Source organism: Amblyomma maculatum, chromosome 1 (assembly GCF_055883805.1).
Source record: "Amblyomma maculatum isolate TAMU_Amacu chromosome 1, ASM5588380v1, whole genome shotgun sequence".
Lineage (NCBI taxonomy): Eukaryota > Metazoa > Arthropoda > Arachnida > Ixodida > Ixodidae > Amblyomma > Amblyomma maculatum.
The window spans coordinates 338627863-338645297 of record NC_139344.1 but is presented as its reverse complement, the minus strand read 5'-3'; the positions used below and the strand labels follow the sequence as shown (position 1 = coordinate 338645297).

At 45.9% G+C, this 17435-nt stretch overlaps 1 pseudogene; it reads left to right on the top strand.

Annotated features, from left to right (window-relative positions):
- Window positions 1-11121: 11121 nt before the first annotated feature.
- Window positions 11122-14072, top strand: LOC146207549 (mucolipin-3 pseudogene; annotated as a pseudogene).
- The last annotated feature ends 3363 nt before the right edge of the window (window positions 14073-17435 follow it).

Here is a 17435-nt window from a genome sequence, read left to right as displayed (position 1 = left end):
AGATTGAGAGCCGGGCACGCTTCCTCTATGCCACCGAGGAACGCCGCCGAGTAGACACCTAGCTGAATGTAAACTTATATACATAAATTATTCAGTTTGGCTTGGGAGTACTGCTCAGCTGGAACGTGACAGGAGCCTTCTCCGACAATGAAGGCCATTGCTAAAGTGTACACCAGGGAAGAGCATCTTCAGAAAAACATATGCAGTAAGTTTTCGTTTGACCGCCATAACCACCTTCCTTCAAAAACCACGAAACACCTGATACACTCAAAGACAACGAAACACTGTTCTGCGAGGTCAGAAACAAATGTGTCGATGAGCTCGCCTCTCAGAGGATAGATGGATGAAAATTTGATTACGCCAGCTAACAGCATCGATAAAGGTCCTGAAAATGTGGATAGGCCTCTAAACGACTTGAACGATCTTGAGCTCTTGCTGACAATACATCGGGTTCATATATTTATGCTCGGTCACAATCATATTTTTTTTTTTCACTCGCGGAAAACGGAGCATATTATAAGACCAACACACGTATACATGCCCCTATGCTGGCGTATTTCGCAGCCTCGTGCGGTTGCGATCATAGGCGTGCGCAGGGTTCTGCATTAGGGGGAGCGATCGTTTCACCGCTGCCCCCCTCCCCCATGAGTTGAAGGCGTACAGCATGCGCTGTATGCAGATGACATCACGATTTAGACAACAGAGGGCAATATTGGTCAACTGGAGGCAATGATGAGTTGAAGGCGTACAGCATGCGCTGTATGCAGATGACATCACGATTTAGACAACAGAGGGCAATATTGGCATGACTGGAGGCCCACCTGAAAACAGCGGCGGGCATAGTGGACCGCTACGCTACGTACTGTGGTCTGCATGTGCTCTCCTCAAAAATCAGAATTCGTCCATCCGCCACTCGCCGACACGCAAGACCCCAGTATTTCTCTTTCTGGCTAGTGGACACATGGCTAGTGGACGCGAAGCCACAGAGATTACATCTATAAACATTGAGAGATTAGAGTCATCAGACTCTCTATTCCCCAAAATCGTCGCGCTGACACAACCCTAGTCAAGCTTCGAAAGGTTGGCGACCAAGTGGGCCGCATGGTCCGCCGCGTCTACAACAATCGTGGGGGGCCTCAGAATCAAGGATGCTATGCGACTCGCCCTTAATTGCTTTTGTGACGAGTCGAATTCTTTATTCGACTCCATATCCGCAAATGCGCAAGCACGATGAAGACATCCTGAGGTTACTCTCCGCAAGAGGTCAGCTCGACCTCCCGATTTCTACCTCAAATTCGAGGATCCTTGCACTGGGGGAGCCCCGCCGGGATGATGCAGTGGTAAGACGTCCGACTACTGTGCCGGAGTACCCGGGTTCGATCCCAACCTCGGCGGCTGCGTTTCGATGGAGGCGAAACGAAGAGACGTCCGTGTGCTGTGCGATGTCAGCGCACGTTAAAGATCCCCAGGTGGCCGAAATTACTCCGTAGCCCTCCACTACGGCTGCTCTTTCTCTCTTTCCACTTTCACTGCCACCTTCCTCCCTTCCCTCACGGCGCGGTTCAGGTGTCCACAGCAACCAGTGTGACAGATACTGCCCCTTTCCCTTCCTCTGAACCAATCATTATCATTATTGCACTGGGGGGGGGGGGGGGGTGAACACCTATCGGGAGCTATACGTGTACGACCTCACTAATCAATACGCGCCTCTTGCCCAGACCGCGTCCGGTCATCGCCTTCCGGATCGGCTATACATATACAACACAACCACCACATTGAGGAAAGGATGCGAGTGCCCGAGCCATGGAGAGGCGCTCTCCGTGTTCGACCCCTGATGGACAGAGAAGACCACAATGGACGGCGTCAGCCGCAGGCGAATGCCCTGCACCGCCATTATGGTCCCAAACACACTGTTTTCTATGTGGACGTTGTGAGCCCGCACAGTTCTAGGGGAGCATGGTACACGGCTGCAGTCGTTCGTAAGGAAAGACAGGTGGCCGGCCTCATCAATGTCCCACGTGGAGGAGGCAGAAATTGCTCTGGCTGCCTCCCACTCTCAATCTAAATTCATCTTATCCGACTCGCGAGGAACTGTCGGAATTATGAGCTGGGTTGGATAACGCCTACAGCACAACGAATACTTCGGAGAGCAGCTCGGGATCAGGATCCTAAGACCCGATTTCTCATTTGCACTCCAGGCCACTAGGGCCTATCAGGGAATCAGGAAGACAGCTCGGTTGCTCGCAGCACTCCGGGCCCCCGACGTAGACCTTAGCAATCCGGATCAGGACACATATCCTCTCTTAACTTTTCAAGATATATCTGCTTATTACCGGGGCACCATCAGTACCCGGCTCCTCTCAAAGGGCTAGGGAAAGTGGGCGAAAAAATACTGCTTGACTATTGACTAGTACTCTACTGTGACGGCAGTAATCAAACACAACCATTCCTTTTCTGGCCTCTGCCCTTTCTGTGGAGAAGTGGCTGAAGCGGCTGGAAAGTGGTAAATTTAGTATGCCCATATTTATGGGTGTTCTCGCTAAAGACTAGGAATAATAAAACGTAGCAATTATGTTTCTTTAAGCACCGCCGGTGGAGTGGTTACAGCGATTCGGGTTCGGCTGCCAAGGCTGGTGTTTTCATCAAGTGGATGAGGCTTCTGCAAGAGCGATATGTTATCTCAGATTGAAACAATAGCTCGTATTCTGCGAACCTCGTGACACCGCGCGTACAATGATAGGGTTTCATTCTTCCTCGTCGCATCATTGGCAGCAGTATAGTACTACCTTGGTATTGCTGCTATTCAGCCCTGCATGATCTCTTGGCGTTTTTTTTTTTTTTAATTCTCCTTCCCACTTTCGGTGAAAATGCTGCTTATTGCATACGCACTTTTTTTAGCCTGATCATGGAGGTGCTAATTAATACGCATCAGACTTCGTCAAGCTACAAATCTTGTCAAGAATTTCTGATGTCGGCTTCAAGAAAAATAAGAAGAAATTTATGTTTGTGATAATGTTTTTTTGACCCGTCATGAATTTTTCATAATGATACCATAAAATTCAGTAACTGCTTTTTCGTAAGATGGCTAATTGTGACGAAAAAAAAAAGCGTGAAAGAACGTGGACGAAAGAACACACACACATGTTTATTCGTCCACATTTTTTCGCGCTTTTTTTTTTTTATCAATTAGCCATGGACATACTATCCCAGACAACTGGGATAGTGTGTCTTTTTTTTTTTTTTTTTCTATGGTGTTTAACGTATGAAACCGATCGAGTCATAACGGAAGCTGTAGTGAATTGCTCCGGGTAGTTTCAACCACCGGGTTCTTTTTATTTTTTTTTTTATTTTATTTTTGTAGCTGATTTAACATGCAGGCAACGGGCGCTTTGCGTTTCTCCACGGTCGGGATCGAAAACGTGTCACTCGGATCAGTAGTCAAGCACCCTAACCACCGCGAGTGAGCGTTAGGATTTGGAAAACAGATCCCCAGGTGATCGAAATTACTGCGTAGCCCTCCACTATGGCTCATATTTCTCTCTTTCCACTTTCACTCCCACCTTCCTACACTATGGCTCCTCTCTCTCTCTCCACTTTCACTCCCACCTTCCTACCTTCCCTTACGGTGCGGCCCCGCCGGGGTGGTGCAGTGGTAAGACGCCCGACTATTGTGCCGGAGTACCCGGGTTCGAACCCGACCTCGGCGGCTGCGTTTCGATGGAGGCGAAACGAAGAGGCGTCCGTGTGCTGTGCGATGTCAGCGCTCGTTAAAGATCCCCAGGTGGTCGAAATTACTCCGTAGCCCTCCACTACGGCTCCTCTTTCTCTCTTTCCACTTTAACTCCCATCTTCCTCCCTTCCCTTACGGCGCGGTTGCGGTGTCCACAGAAAACAGAAAACAAGTAAGACAGTTACCGCTCCTTTCCCTTCCTATAAATAAATCAGTTTTAAATCCTACGGTGCGGTTCAGGTGTCCACAGAAATAAGTGTGACAGATACTGCGCCTTTCCTTTCCTGTGAACCGATTATTATAGCCTTTTTTGTAGTCTTGGTCGTAACTGCCGGGCCCAGTCCCTCAAGCCTCTTGTTGGCTTATGACGGGCCTGAACCATATTTTATCATCTACAAAGTGGCAATAAACATTATTATTATTATTATTATTATTATTATTATTATTATTATTATTATTATTATTATTATTATTATTATTATTATTATTATTATTATTATTATTATTATTATTATTATTTTTATTATTATCATACTCACTTACGATGACCTAGACAGGAAAAGTAGAAAGGTAGGCTTGAAAATTAATATGCGGAAGACTAAGGTAATGTAGCTGCTGCGAATTTTTACTGGTTATATGCTCATTAAAAGTTCTCTCTCTCTCTCTCTCTCTCTCTCTCTCTCTCTCTCTCTCTCTCAACAGCCTCGGGAAGGAACAGCAGTTTACATTAGGTAGCGAAATACTGGAAGTAGTAGGCGAATATGTCTACTTAGGACAGGTAGTAACCGCAGATCCGGACCATGAAAAGGAAATAACAAGAATAATAAGATTGGGATGGAGCGCATTTGGCAAGCACTCGCAGATTATGACTAGCATCTTACCGGTATCGGTCAAGAGGAAAGTATACAACAGTTGCATCTTGCATGTACTCACCTATGGGGCTGAAACGTGGAGGCTAACCAAGAGAATTCTACTTAAGTTGAGGACAACCCAGAGGGCTATGGAACGAAAAATGGTAGGGGTAACATTAAGAGATAGAAAGCGTGAAGAGTGGGTCAGAGAAATAACTCAAGTTACCGACATTCTAGTAGAAATTAAGAAGAAGAAATGGACATGGGCAGGACATGTAGTGCGAAGAGAGGATAACCGATGGTCGCTGAGGGTAACAAACTGGATTCCAAGGGAAGGAAAGCGTAGCAGGGGGCGGCAGAAAGTTAGGTGGGCGGATGAGATTAAGAAGTTCGCAGGGGTCAAGTGGATGCAGCTAGCACAGAACCGGGTTAAGTGGAGAAATATGGGAGAGGCCTTCGCCCTGCAGTGGGTATAATCAGGCTGATGATGATGATGATGATGATTATCGGAGGCCGAAATAACATGTGGCATGAGTTGGTAACCACAATTACTTTTTTCGCGTTTACGTACGTCCATGCGCACTAATTAATCAAGCTGCTAAGCACCAAAATCTGCAACATGCTCAATTTGCCCACGATTTTTTTTTTTTTTTTTCGTTAGAATCTCATCGCGAGTTTAAACTCATGGCTGCCGGCTAAGCAGCACACGCAGCATGGCTGACAGACTTCTATGAAGAAATAAGAAAAAATATATATATAAGGTGAGGTCTGCTAAAGCAGAAGAATAAACAACCATGACTTTTTTGCGCAGCAAGATCAAAAACCTGCGCACAGATTTCCCGTGTTCTTGACACAGAATGCTTTCACTGGCCGTGTTGAATTATTAGCGCACATATAAACAAAGCACAGCTGCGCACACTGAATATAGGGCTACTACAAGGCACCCCACCTACTCCCCGCAAAACAGTGCACAATGGAGAGCAAATCAGAAAGAGAGAGAGAGGGATGCGTCACAGCTTTCTACTCTTCATGCCCTTCAGCTGGCAGATGCCTGTGTTACATATAGAGGTTCGATCGTCGCATTGATAGTGACTCAGAATGTGTTGGTTTACTTTTCTCCGTGATTTCGCCATCGCGATGAGGCCGATGACGTTGCCAGAGTACGGGATAAAAACAGAAGCGGTAAATGCCAAAGCAACGCGTGCGCATCGTGCGTTTCAGCACATAACGTCTGTCGAATCAAAATGTATATGCCCATTTCCAGAGCCGGCAAAATGCTACGACGAATCGTTTCTTGTGCATCATAAAAGTGAATGCGACGTCGGGATGCTGCGCATAAGGTCGCGGTTTCGAATAGCAACTGTGGCTGCCATATTTCATTGGCATCACGGCGTCAGAGCACACTATAAGGAAATCGAGCGGGTTGAAGTGAGGGCCGAATTACATTGCGCACATAGCCTGGAGAGCTGTGAGGCGAGGTAATACGTGGCTACAGACTTCACTCTATTAATGGTGATTAATGGAATAAGGAATAAAACAAAAGAAGTGACCATCAACCGACTATATTTATATTTGATAGTACGGGCCGTGTGCCTCTCTCCATACGTTCCTTTTTATAGCTCAAATAAGAGTCTTTTTTTTCTTTTTTAATGATGGACGCTTCGTTACGTTTGCGTAAGTGCGTTAGCAGTAATTTTAAGCCATATATCCATGCCCCTCACAACACAACGTTTTCAATCTTTGATACATTTATTATAGGATTTTCACACTGTCCTTTTATCAGACTGTCGTTGCTATAACCACAAGGCTGTAATTCAGGAAGTATAGTTACACCTGTGACGGCACAAATAACAGTCATCCCTTAATTCTAAGTTAACCGCTTGAAAAACGCTACATGAGCAAAGAATGAAAACAGATCAACGATCGAGTGTCAATCTTTTGTGAAAAAATTCAATTAAGACATCGCTATATTTCCTGTGTTCTTTTCCTGTGTGTACTTGTGTCACGTCTTTTGTGTCATTAGCTTAGAACGATGAGACCACAGCCCGCTCAAATCTCTTTGTCCTTCCGATGAACGCAACCGCAGTTCAGGCTCAACAAACTATATATATATATATATATATATATATATATATATATATATTACATGAGTTCATTTTTTTTTTCTTCCTAAAGGTGCATGGAGTTAATAAAACAGCACAAGTTTAGTTTCTGCTAACCATGTCATAACCGAACTGTAGTGGTCAACGCGCGCGCATCACTACGGGCATGGCACTGAGATTACTTGGACAAGTGTACCGTTGTTACAGTGAATTAAATGTGCATGACACATTTAAAGCGCTTAAACGAAGCTACGAAACTGGTGGTAACTTGGCCCCTAACTCTAGCACTCGGGCTTCACTTTTGAAAAAAAGTTTGCCTGCACGTATCTGATCCACTCTGCTCTGGTATATCCCAGCGTACGTGGGCCAAACAGTTCGCAGGATGGCCGAACGCCCATGCTCAACTCATATAACAGCTGCGGTGCCGTTATTTGCGCAAGCTTATCATGTCCTATATACACATGGTTGTGTTTGCGGAAGTGAAGGGCAGCTTCGGGATGGCAGTTATAACTATCAGTAGAACACATCGCCCAAACGCAAACAACCGTTTACAATCGTTTGCAGTTGCTTTAAGGGATTCCATGGTGCTCACTCTTCCTCAGATAGTGGGTCTAAACCGATAAACTCTGATACCATGGACGATAGGCGCTGGAAGTGGCGGCTCTCAGCGAGTTCAAGTGTCCTGCCCGTGGCCAGCTAGTTACTCTGTGGCCAGCTAACCGTGTAACTTTGTAACCAAGACTATGGAAAGAAGTCCCCTTAGAGTGATACCGAGTTCGCTATTACTTAAGAACGGAGGGAATGCAAAATGGATACGGAACATAAAGGGTCAATATAGAAAGAAAACAAAGTGTGGAGGTATATCCCGTGTAAACATATAGCTATCCGAGCGTGAACTCTAATGACTACATGGTCATCTTCTCTATGCTAGCTTCTTGCTTCCCATCAGTCTCTGCCTGGAGCCGATGGCGCTTTCTCTTCGCTGCTGATTCTCGGTGAGCTATACCGGCTGGATTATCAGACAGCTTAACGCCTGCGCCGCATCTCGTCCATGGGGAAACTGAGCAACCAAGCGCCGGCGAAGCAGTACGATCGCTCAGTGGCTGCGGACGAGGAAGACGAAAAGAAGAGGGCAGTTGGGAGCTACGAGCACTGACCACAGGGCTGTCTCTGTCAACTGAGCTGTGTCTATTTTAGATATTTGTGACATTATGTGCCATTTAAGCAGTATTATTTATTTAATTTAACAGTACTATCAGTCCTATGCAGGGCTAAGATAGGAGTGTTTTGCTCAGATCAAAAGTACACTCAGTAGTAAATTATTTAAAAAAAATTGCACATGAAATAAAGTCATATGACCAAAGGACAAAAGATGTGAACGAAATATACCTATACCATCGCTAATCCGGCAATTGAGACAACTGAGAGAATTACTCATGGTCTTCAGTATATACAACAATGTTGGTTAAGTTTATTACAATCTCGCTTCGGACATAGTGGCTAGCACACGTTGAAGACGCATGAAGAAGCGGACAGTTCCACATGAGATAACCATTACATGCAATCCTAGCAACCAACACGCCCAAATAAGAGCCTTAGTAGTGCAGCCTCGCGCTTTTTCGATAAAAAAGGAATACGTAATGCAGTCTTTTGAAAACCTTTTTTTCCTTCTATGTGCTTAGACTTTTTTTCTGGATTATTCGGGATGTGGACATTTATGATGGAATAAAAAAGCATTAAATGTTTTTTTTTTTTTCGCGTTACCTGTACATTTTTAAGGAGCCTGTGCAGAGTGAGTGCCGAGCCTAGGTCGGGCCGAATCTTCATAGTGCGGGCCCGGCTCGGGCCTTCTTTATGTTAGCTCTGGCTGGGTCCGGGCTTAGAGCCATGGGCCCAGTCTGGGCTCGGACTTCAAACGATGGACCCGGGCCGGGCACGGGCCGCAATATCAGGCCCGTGCAGTGCTCTACTTTCAGATGAAAGTCAGGAAAACTGGCGCTAAGTGGAATTCTGCAAGTGGTGTGTGTATTATACTGGCTGTTTCAACGAGCACTTCTAAATTTCCTGAAAATAGTTCAGAATAGAAAATATTTGCAGGAAGAAACTACCAGCGCCGGTGGACACAGTTCGCTGCAGAACTCAGCTTATTATGCAAGTTATTGACTAAAATTATGGTGCAATGCTTTGAGTCGATTATATATTGTATATAATATCACCACCTTTTCTTTAATGCGCTTTGTAGCATCTTTGCTGTGGTGAAAAATATAGTTCATTGCTGATGTCTGGATTGCTCAATTAAGTTGCTTATGAAACGCTGGTGTTCTCGTTTTTTTTTTTTATTATGTAGTTTTGTATTTTTCTCAAACAAATGTAGGGAGGGGGTAGATAATTGATTACTTTCTCCGAGCTTTCCATATTTATACAAATATTACGTTTAACTTACACTAATCTGTTCGCTTTTCCAAGGTAGCGGCTGTCGGCCGACACCCCCGGACTCGGCCGCAGTTCTTGTCCCGACAGAGCAAAAGACCCCTCGCCCTCCGTGGAGGTTAGCGGCCCTGCGCTACTCGGCATCGAAATACCCCACGAAATTTGGCGCCGTGTGCGCGGTTGCCCTCTCGAGAGACGTTGAATTCTCACTCGCACGTGTACGCAGAACCAGTTCAGAATCTCAGAACCAGTCATTGCAGTCCGCCCGGTAATCGCGATCGTTCTCTGGCAAGTACGGTGCCTTTTAGTGCCTGCGCTGGTGACCTATCTAGGTGCCCTAATGAAAAAGAAACGGCAGCGCCATTTACAGACGCCTGGCAGGAGGAGTGAAACCGTGCGCTCGTGCCACAGCTGTGCGCGGGCGCCGTTGTAGCGAAGCCGGCGACGCCCACCGCAGCGCCGTGCACCTCAGTGCGGAATAGAAGCGCGTGATCGCGACTTACAATAGCGCAAGGTGGAGTTCGAGGGGCGACGGAAGTAGCGCGTGACACGCCATTCGCAGTGGCAGATTTATAGCCAGGACGTGAAGGTAAAAACGGCGTTGCTAAAGGGAGGCATTCGTTCGTCAAAAAATACCGCTCTGCCTTACCGGTTGTCAATCCAAGTTTGAAAGTATGTTGCGTCTGCCTCCTGAATGTTTTCTGAATGAATATTAAAATTGTCATGGAATTTTAACAATGTTTTAATAGCGTCAAAAGCGCACCATGGCTGCCAAATGGCTTGATCACAGTCCATGCTTGATGTGCTCAGCGTTAATACTTATATCGAAACTATTACGCATGCTTTCGAATGCCAATGAGTTTAAATTAACTATTAGCCCTATTTTAATATAACAATACGCAACATTAGCACGTCACTTCGATGGCATGTTCACCCACCTTTCGAGTTGAAATAGCACAAGGGTATCATACTCCTCGAAAAATTTTCCTAACATTAATATCATGCGAATTAAAACTATACAGACTGAATTCGTCTCTCCAAATCTGGCTTTAGTTTTAAGATAGCTTGATGCTTTATAACGTTCTAAATGTCATATATAGGCTAAAAACAGTGCATATGCTTGTGCGACTGCTAGACGTGGCAGTAACCATGACATCCAGAGCAGCAATATTGTCTTCTTTGTAACAGTCCGCTGAGTGCAACTGACTAAAAAATAGCACCCACTGTTTTGAGACAAATTTATATATAGTGTATCGCTACCAGCAGGTGGTGCCTGAATATTTGAAACAATATTCTTATCACTTTTTATTCAATATTCTATTTCAAAGGAATACTCCTGTAGTTTTAATACTCAAATAGTTGAGTTTCGAAGCTATCACTATAGCATTAAAGCCTAAATAGTTGCATTCTATATTATTTAGATATTATGCATGCCAAACTTGACTGATGTAACCAAAAATAAGTGCATGAGAAAAACTGCATTGAAAGTTATAAAGAAGTTCTGCACGATCTCGGCAGTGATTTTTCTTTTAATTATTACTACAAGACAGTGTCAAGCTGCGAAGCCGCCCTTGCATGGCGAAAAGATCCTTAGGCCTACCGGCATGCACAAGCTTGTTTGCGGGCGACGCTGTGATTTGGCGCATCACGTGCTTTAAAATGAGTCGGATCTCCCCCGTTTCCCGATCACTTCTAGAAAGCTCTGAGCTTTATATGCGAAAAATGGGTTATACTGTAAGCTTGCTCAAATAGCCAAAATACCAAAAACTTGCTTTTTTTAAAGAAAATTGCCGTTTTTATACATATGTATCCCCAAAAATCCTTTATGATCAGCACCCAGCGAGTGTACGCGCTCATAACGCGCGCGCGACGCGCTCGTCGTTGAAAGCGCCAGCAAGCGGCGCGACTTGATACTTCCGACCGTCGCGCTGTCTTTGAGCGACTTCCCTTTAGAACCACGCCCTCTCCACAGCGATACCGCCAATACCGCCCTCTGCGTCATCGCGTGCGCCGCGCCGCGCACATTCCGCCATATGGGGAGGCGGACTGGCTCAGCTGTGACTGTTGCAACATAAAATTACTTTCCTTGATCGGCCTACGCTGTGGTGAACGCCGCCGCTATGCCAGAGACTTCCTTCGAGCAGCACGTCTACCTGACGAGCTCGCGTTGGTATAGTGTTGGTGTCAACTCGAAGTTCCTGCTAATTCCCGAGCAAATTGCTTCGAAAACAGGCGCCGCGGGAGCGCGCGTGTTTCCCACAAAGCGCGGTATCTCATTCCCGTCGATCGCAGGCTTTGCTTATCACGTGGGGCGGCCCCACTGTCTCTCGCTCACGTGCTTGTTTAGAAGGCGACGGGCAGACTGCAACGCGATATGCGTGAAACATTTGTTGTTAGAACTTCTGCCGCTGGCAGGCGGCGGATGCAACGATGCGCGGCGCGTCTGTGAACAGCGATTGGGACCGTTCGTCGAGCGACGAGCGACTGCAGGAATGCAACACCGATGGCCCTAGCCATTTCGACTTCGACGCGAAGTTGCGCCGCTACTTGGAACGATACAGCGTCGGGTCGTCAATCAACGACAGCGGCAGATGCTGCAGAAGTGTGAATCGCGATGCGGACTCGGCTGCGGCGGAGCGTGAGGAAGTTCGCGAGCAACTCGCACGCCATCCCGAGGCCATGGGGCGTTACATGAGGGTCAAGCTTCGGCGGTTCTTCATGAATCCGCTCGAGAAATGGCGCTACAGTGGACGCTACCCGTGGAAGCTGATGCTGCAGATTTTTAAGCTCGTCGTGGTGACAATACAAGTGATACTGTTTGGCGTGGATAGCGCCACCTTTCAGAACCAGCACCGGAACACTTACATGGCTCTTGAACACATTTTGCTCAGCGGTTGGGACACGTCGCGGGACGTCCTCATCTACCCGCCGCCCGCTGGGCCTTACGTGGTCGAAACGAAGGCCAAGTTCTACCAGCACGTGGATAATGTCGTGGTCCGCTACAGCAACATAACAACCGATCCCGTGGGAACTTTCGAGTATGCCTCCCGGGACGGCTCTTTTGAACCGGCAGTCTTTTGCGAAACTAGCTACAAGGAGGGCCGGGTCTGGCCCTTTAACTCGACGCTCAGTTTCGACAGCGAGACTGTGACCAACTGCACGAATATTACTGCTCCTTGGATTTCGGAAGATTGGAACAATTTCCACCTGCCCCTGTTCCTAGGCAGAGAGGTTTCCTTTGACGAGCTGATCAAAGCCACAATTTTCTTCTCCCTGAAGGCACTCTACGTGACAAAGACGAATCAGGGCACATTCTCGGAATGCTACAAGTATCACCTGTCAGTCGTCTACGATAACTCAAAGCACGACGGCGTGGTCGGAATCCATATGCACTTGGTACCGAGTTCGGTTCACTGCCGCAAGAACGCCAAAAACGTTGTGTTACACGCAACTTACACCCTGCGTCAGTGTCTGAATGGCCTAACCATAGCAACGTGCGCCTTGTCAGCTTTGCTGTGCGTCCGGTCACTCTACAGGGCCCGAAAGCTCATGCGGAAGACGTCGACGTTTTTCATCGAGTATTTGCGAAAAGAGCTGTCGTGGAAAGACAAAATCAACTTCGTTGACTTCTGGTACATTGTGATCATTATAGACGACGTTCTGCTAGTGGCTGGGTCAGCCGTCAAGATTCAACTCGAAGAGCGGCTAGTCCCGAGCCTGATGTACAATGCCTGCTCCTTGCTTCTGGGCTGCGGGTGTCTTCTGTGCTGGTGCGGGCTCCTCCGCTACCTGGGCTACTTCAAGGTGTACAACATCCTCATCCTGACTTTGAAGAAGTCGATTCCCAACGTGATGCGCTTCTTGCTGTGTACTGTGCTCCTCTTCTGCGGTTACGTTGTCTGCGGGTGGGTTGTCATTGGCCCGCATCACATCAAGTTCCGGACGATGTCAACCAGTGCCGAGTGCTTGTTCTCTATCATCAACGGCGATGACATCTTCGCCACGTTCGCCATGTTGTTCGACGGCAAGGACCTGATCGTGTGGTATTTCTCCCAGCTGTACATGTACAGCTTCGTAATCTTGTTCGTGTACGTTGTGGTCAGTCTGTTTGTGGCCATATTTGTAGACGCTTACGAGACCATACGAGACGCACAGACTGGCCAAGAGAAACTGAGTGTCCTGTGGTCTTTCATCTCGGAGTCCGGCGACCTGCCTGCAAGCGCGTACCGCTATGACGATGACCTTGACAACCATTATCCAGAACTTTTGTGACGGGTGAGGAACATTGCATCCCGGCCATGCGCATGGTGCAGTTGCACGTTCAGTGACTTAATTCACAGCGGTGAACGCTCTGTGCGACCGGACAGCTAAATTAACTGTATACCTTAAAGCCTAGCTGTCACATCTTGTGCCAACACGTTATTTTGATAGAGCTCCAGGGGTCGCTCTAAATGTGCTGCTTTTTTTTTGCCACGATGGCATGCTTCGCGTAATTCACCTTGCTGGCTGAGGAGAGTTGGCGGTTGTGAAAAATAAATATTTAATACAGAAGTATATTTGCAGCCAAAATCGAGCACTTAAACACGGACAGCTCGACTGCTCCAGTCGGTTCCCTTCAGCATTATAGGTAATTAATCTTTCTGAAAACGATTTGCTAGCACATTAGTTTCCGAATGAATTAAGAGAATATTGACAACTGGCACAGCAACGCGGGATGCTTGAATCTGCAAAGGTCTGAATGAGGTGTCACTCTACAGTTGGTTTGCGTCCCTGTCAGTAGGTCGTGGTCAACGCGACAAGTGCAGGCTTGGGAGCCGGCCAGGTTCCAAGTAGAAGCGCGTTTTTGGCAGCTGAATGTTCATTTATCGTGCATACGGGGTGCATCAGAGACGGCCAAGCACATTTAGAAAGAGTGGGTTAAAAAGTGAAAAAATAAAGAAAAAAAAATTATATATATATATATATATATATATATATATATATATATATATATATATATATATATATATATATATATATATATATATATATATATATGTATATATATATAGCGCTACGCCGGGCTTTCCCCTCTCTCCCCCTCTCTGGTGTGCGTGTGTATACTGATTGTTGTCGCCGCGGCAGGTAACATCTCTGCCTCACCCGTTTCCTTCCTCCTTTTCACTCTCTCTGTGAACGGCTTTTAAGATGCGTGTAGCCTCCTGTACTTCATTCTTGCAAAAGACCGGACCCCGGTCGAAACGTCGAAATAAATTAACCGTTATGTTTTTAAACTCTTGGTGACTCATTTTACATATACGTATATAGCAACCAACTGTCTTCCGTGGCAGACATAATATGCTGTGAAAACGTAATTATCAAAATCGACAAAAACCCAATGATTAACTTTTTACCTCTCGCAGTTGGGTCGGTAGTTTCATTAAGAAGTTTGAAACCACAAAAAAAAAAAAAAAAAAAAAAAGCGATGCGATGCAGCTTTTGAAACTAAGAAAAACTCGTCTTCTAAAGTTCTGTAGCGCGGGAAAATCCGGCGCCTTTTTCCCGTAAGAAAACGAAACTGACTGGAAAAAACGCGCCAATGTGATGCGCAGGAAGCAAGCTCGGTACAGAAGCGACGCCCGGTGATAATGAGCAGTGGGAGCGCAGTTGCCGATGTCAGATGGAAAGGGCACCCGAAAGTGCCGTGCTCCGGAGTCACATATAGCTCATCCATACAACACATCCGGCAACACCCTCCTCCGGGCCAATGGGGAGCTCGAAGTAGCGAAGTGTTCGAAGTAGCGGCCCTACCCAGACCACGGCCGGTCTCGAGGGAGAACGCGTTTCTCTCTCTCTCCCTCGAGACCGGCCGTGCGCAGGCAAGGGGGCCGCCGCGCCAAGCCTCCACAGGAGTACGTGAACTGCATCAAACGTACAGCTAGGCGTTGGACCTTCACGAGCAAGCGGCGCACAGTTCGAACTTTTGAACTTCAAACGTTATTGCGCCGCCAGGCCATGTATATTATTTTGCCTCGCAGCTTGGTGCAAGGGAAATACTAGAAATTGATGTCACTGTAGGACTGTAGAGCAAGCAGTTCGAATTTGGCGCCGTTGCTACTATAATACGTCACCACCGGAAGTCACTTCTGCACCAAGCTTCCTGCGCGTTTCTTTTTGCGCTTAATTTCGGTTTCGTATGGGAAAAAAGTGTCCTCGTGCTGCAGAACTTTAGAGAGAGAGAAAAAAAAAAAAAAAAAAAAAACATTCTTCGTTTCATAAACTGATATGGCAGCGTCTTGTTCAACTTGGAACTCCCATTGTAAATAACCACAGAAATGCGATAATTAAAAAAAAATCTAGTTGGTTTTAGTTAATTAGTTGAAAAAATGAAACACGAGTCTTACAGCATACTGCGTCCGCCGCGGCAGAGAGTTTGCTCCTGTAATGATTTTTTTTTTCTATATTGAACCCAATATTTTTCGAAATTGCTTCTTCCTCGAAACGCGATGTATAGGAGGCACGGAGATGTTATTTCGAGAGGAAATAAAGGAGAGACAACCGAAGTCTGCAGCACCAGACGGAATTCCTCCGTGACAAAAGAATAGACCGGAGGTAAAGCTTATGTCGTTACCTAAGAAAAAACATAATTACCGAAGGAAATCATAACCTCAGTACTTTCAATGAAAAAGCTTATTTCATCATGAAAAAGTTCATTTCGTTTAATTACTGCTGCGACCGTTCCGCGGATATATACAGGGCAAAAAAGCTTCCGAGAGTTTCTTCTTCACATATACAAGGGTTTAACACGCTATCCTCGCTTTTTCTTCCGACGCCACACGAATGTCTTCCGACGTCAATTTCGAGAAAGCGCGGGCGTTTAGTTGTGAGTTTCTACGCTCAGCATAATCACTAAACACTTCGAACAGACACCGGGGCGCGGCAGGGCCCAGAAGAGTGAACACCCTCCCCAGCTGCCCAATACATCGTTTGCAGGAAATTTAGACACAGCCCAAATGATAAATCCTCCATGACCTGCGCTAGCCCCCACCCCCTCGGCGCGACATTCTGCTGTCCCCTGATATGTTTACTTCCCTCGGAATGAACATTATCTTACGGGAACGTCTCAATGTAGGCAAAAAAGAGATGAATCCGTGTGCTTTGCGATGTCAGTGCACGTTAAAGAACCCCGGGTGGTCGAAATTTCCGGTGCCCTCCGCTACGGTGTCTCTCATAGCGAATTGCTTTGGGACGTTAAACCCAATAAACCAAACTAAATCAAACTTCGTTCTCTTCGCTGTCCCAAAGTTTTATTGCTGAAAACCACAGGGAAAAACGCTAAAAAGAAAAAAAAAAGAGTTTCGTGACTCGGCCTGGCTGTGCATACACAAGGGAAAACATCAAATAGTCGGCCTTTTTCTTCGTATCGTTTTTTTTTTTTTTAACCACATAACCTTGTGAAGCAGATCAAATCAGGCCTGTTAATCTATTTCGACCCCGATTTCAATGCGTAAGCGTTCGAGGCGACTCCCACAGCAAATCAGTCCGTCTGTCCGCAACGCAACGCATAACAGGATATCCTCATTTGTACACGAGCGCCCCAAGATTTATATAGGAGGTACAATAATATGAATTGTTTAGCTAATACTTAATTAGGTCACAGTTAAATACCACTCATCCACACCACCTGACTACACATACACAATTCCCTTCGAATTTCTTGATTTTTTTTTTTTTGAAACCATGCCAGAAGATATTTTTTTTTCAAACTCGATAGATTCAAATTTATAATATGAAATTTTCTTACAAGTCTAGACACTTGAACAGCAAGTATGTTGCAAAAATTCAAAAATGAGAATTTAAGCCTAGTAGGAAAACAAATCTTAGGTCTTGACCTGAAGAAACAAGTTTGATTGAGCCTTCTGGAATCTTTTGCTGCTGGATGAACATCAACATACCATACAAAAGCCATAGGACTAATATTTACTAAAAAATTGGATGGAGGTGCCCTAAGTGTCCCTTTAACAAATCATCTATTCTTTGCCATACAACTTTCTGGGACCTCTTATTATTTGTAGAGAAATCCGTCTTGATCCTGACACTTTCAGTTCAACTCCCTTCAGGTCTAGTATATTCTCCCTCACGAAGAGAAAATGCTATGGTGGGCATTGAGCCAGTCAGGTCCCAACGATAATAAAAATAAAGTTGTGCACTAGTCTAAAAAAAAAGAAAAAAAAAGAAAGGAGATGCTCTACTAATGGACTACAGCTCTATGGATGGAAGATAGCTTAGTAAGAGTGAACCCTTTGACTTGTTGGTACACAATAGGAAGCGAGGGGAAACGCA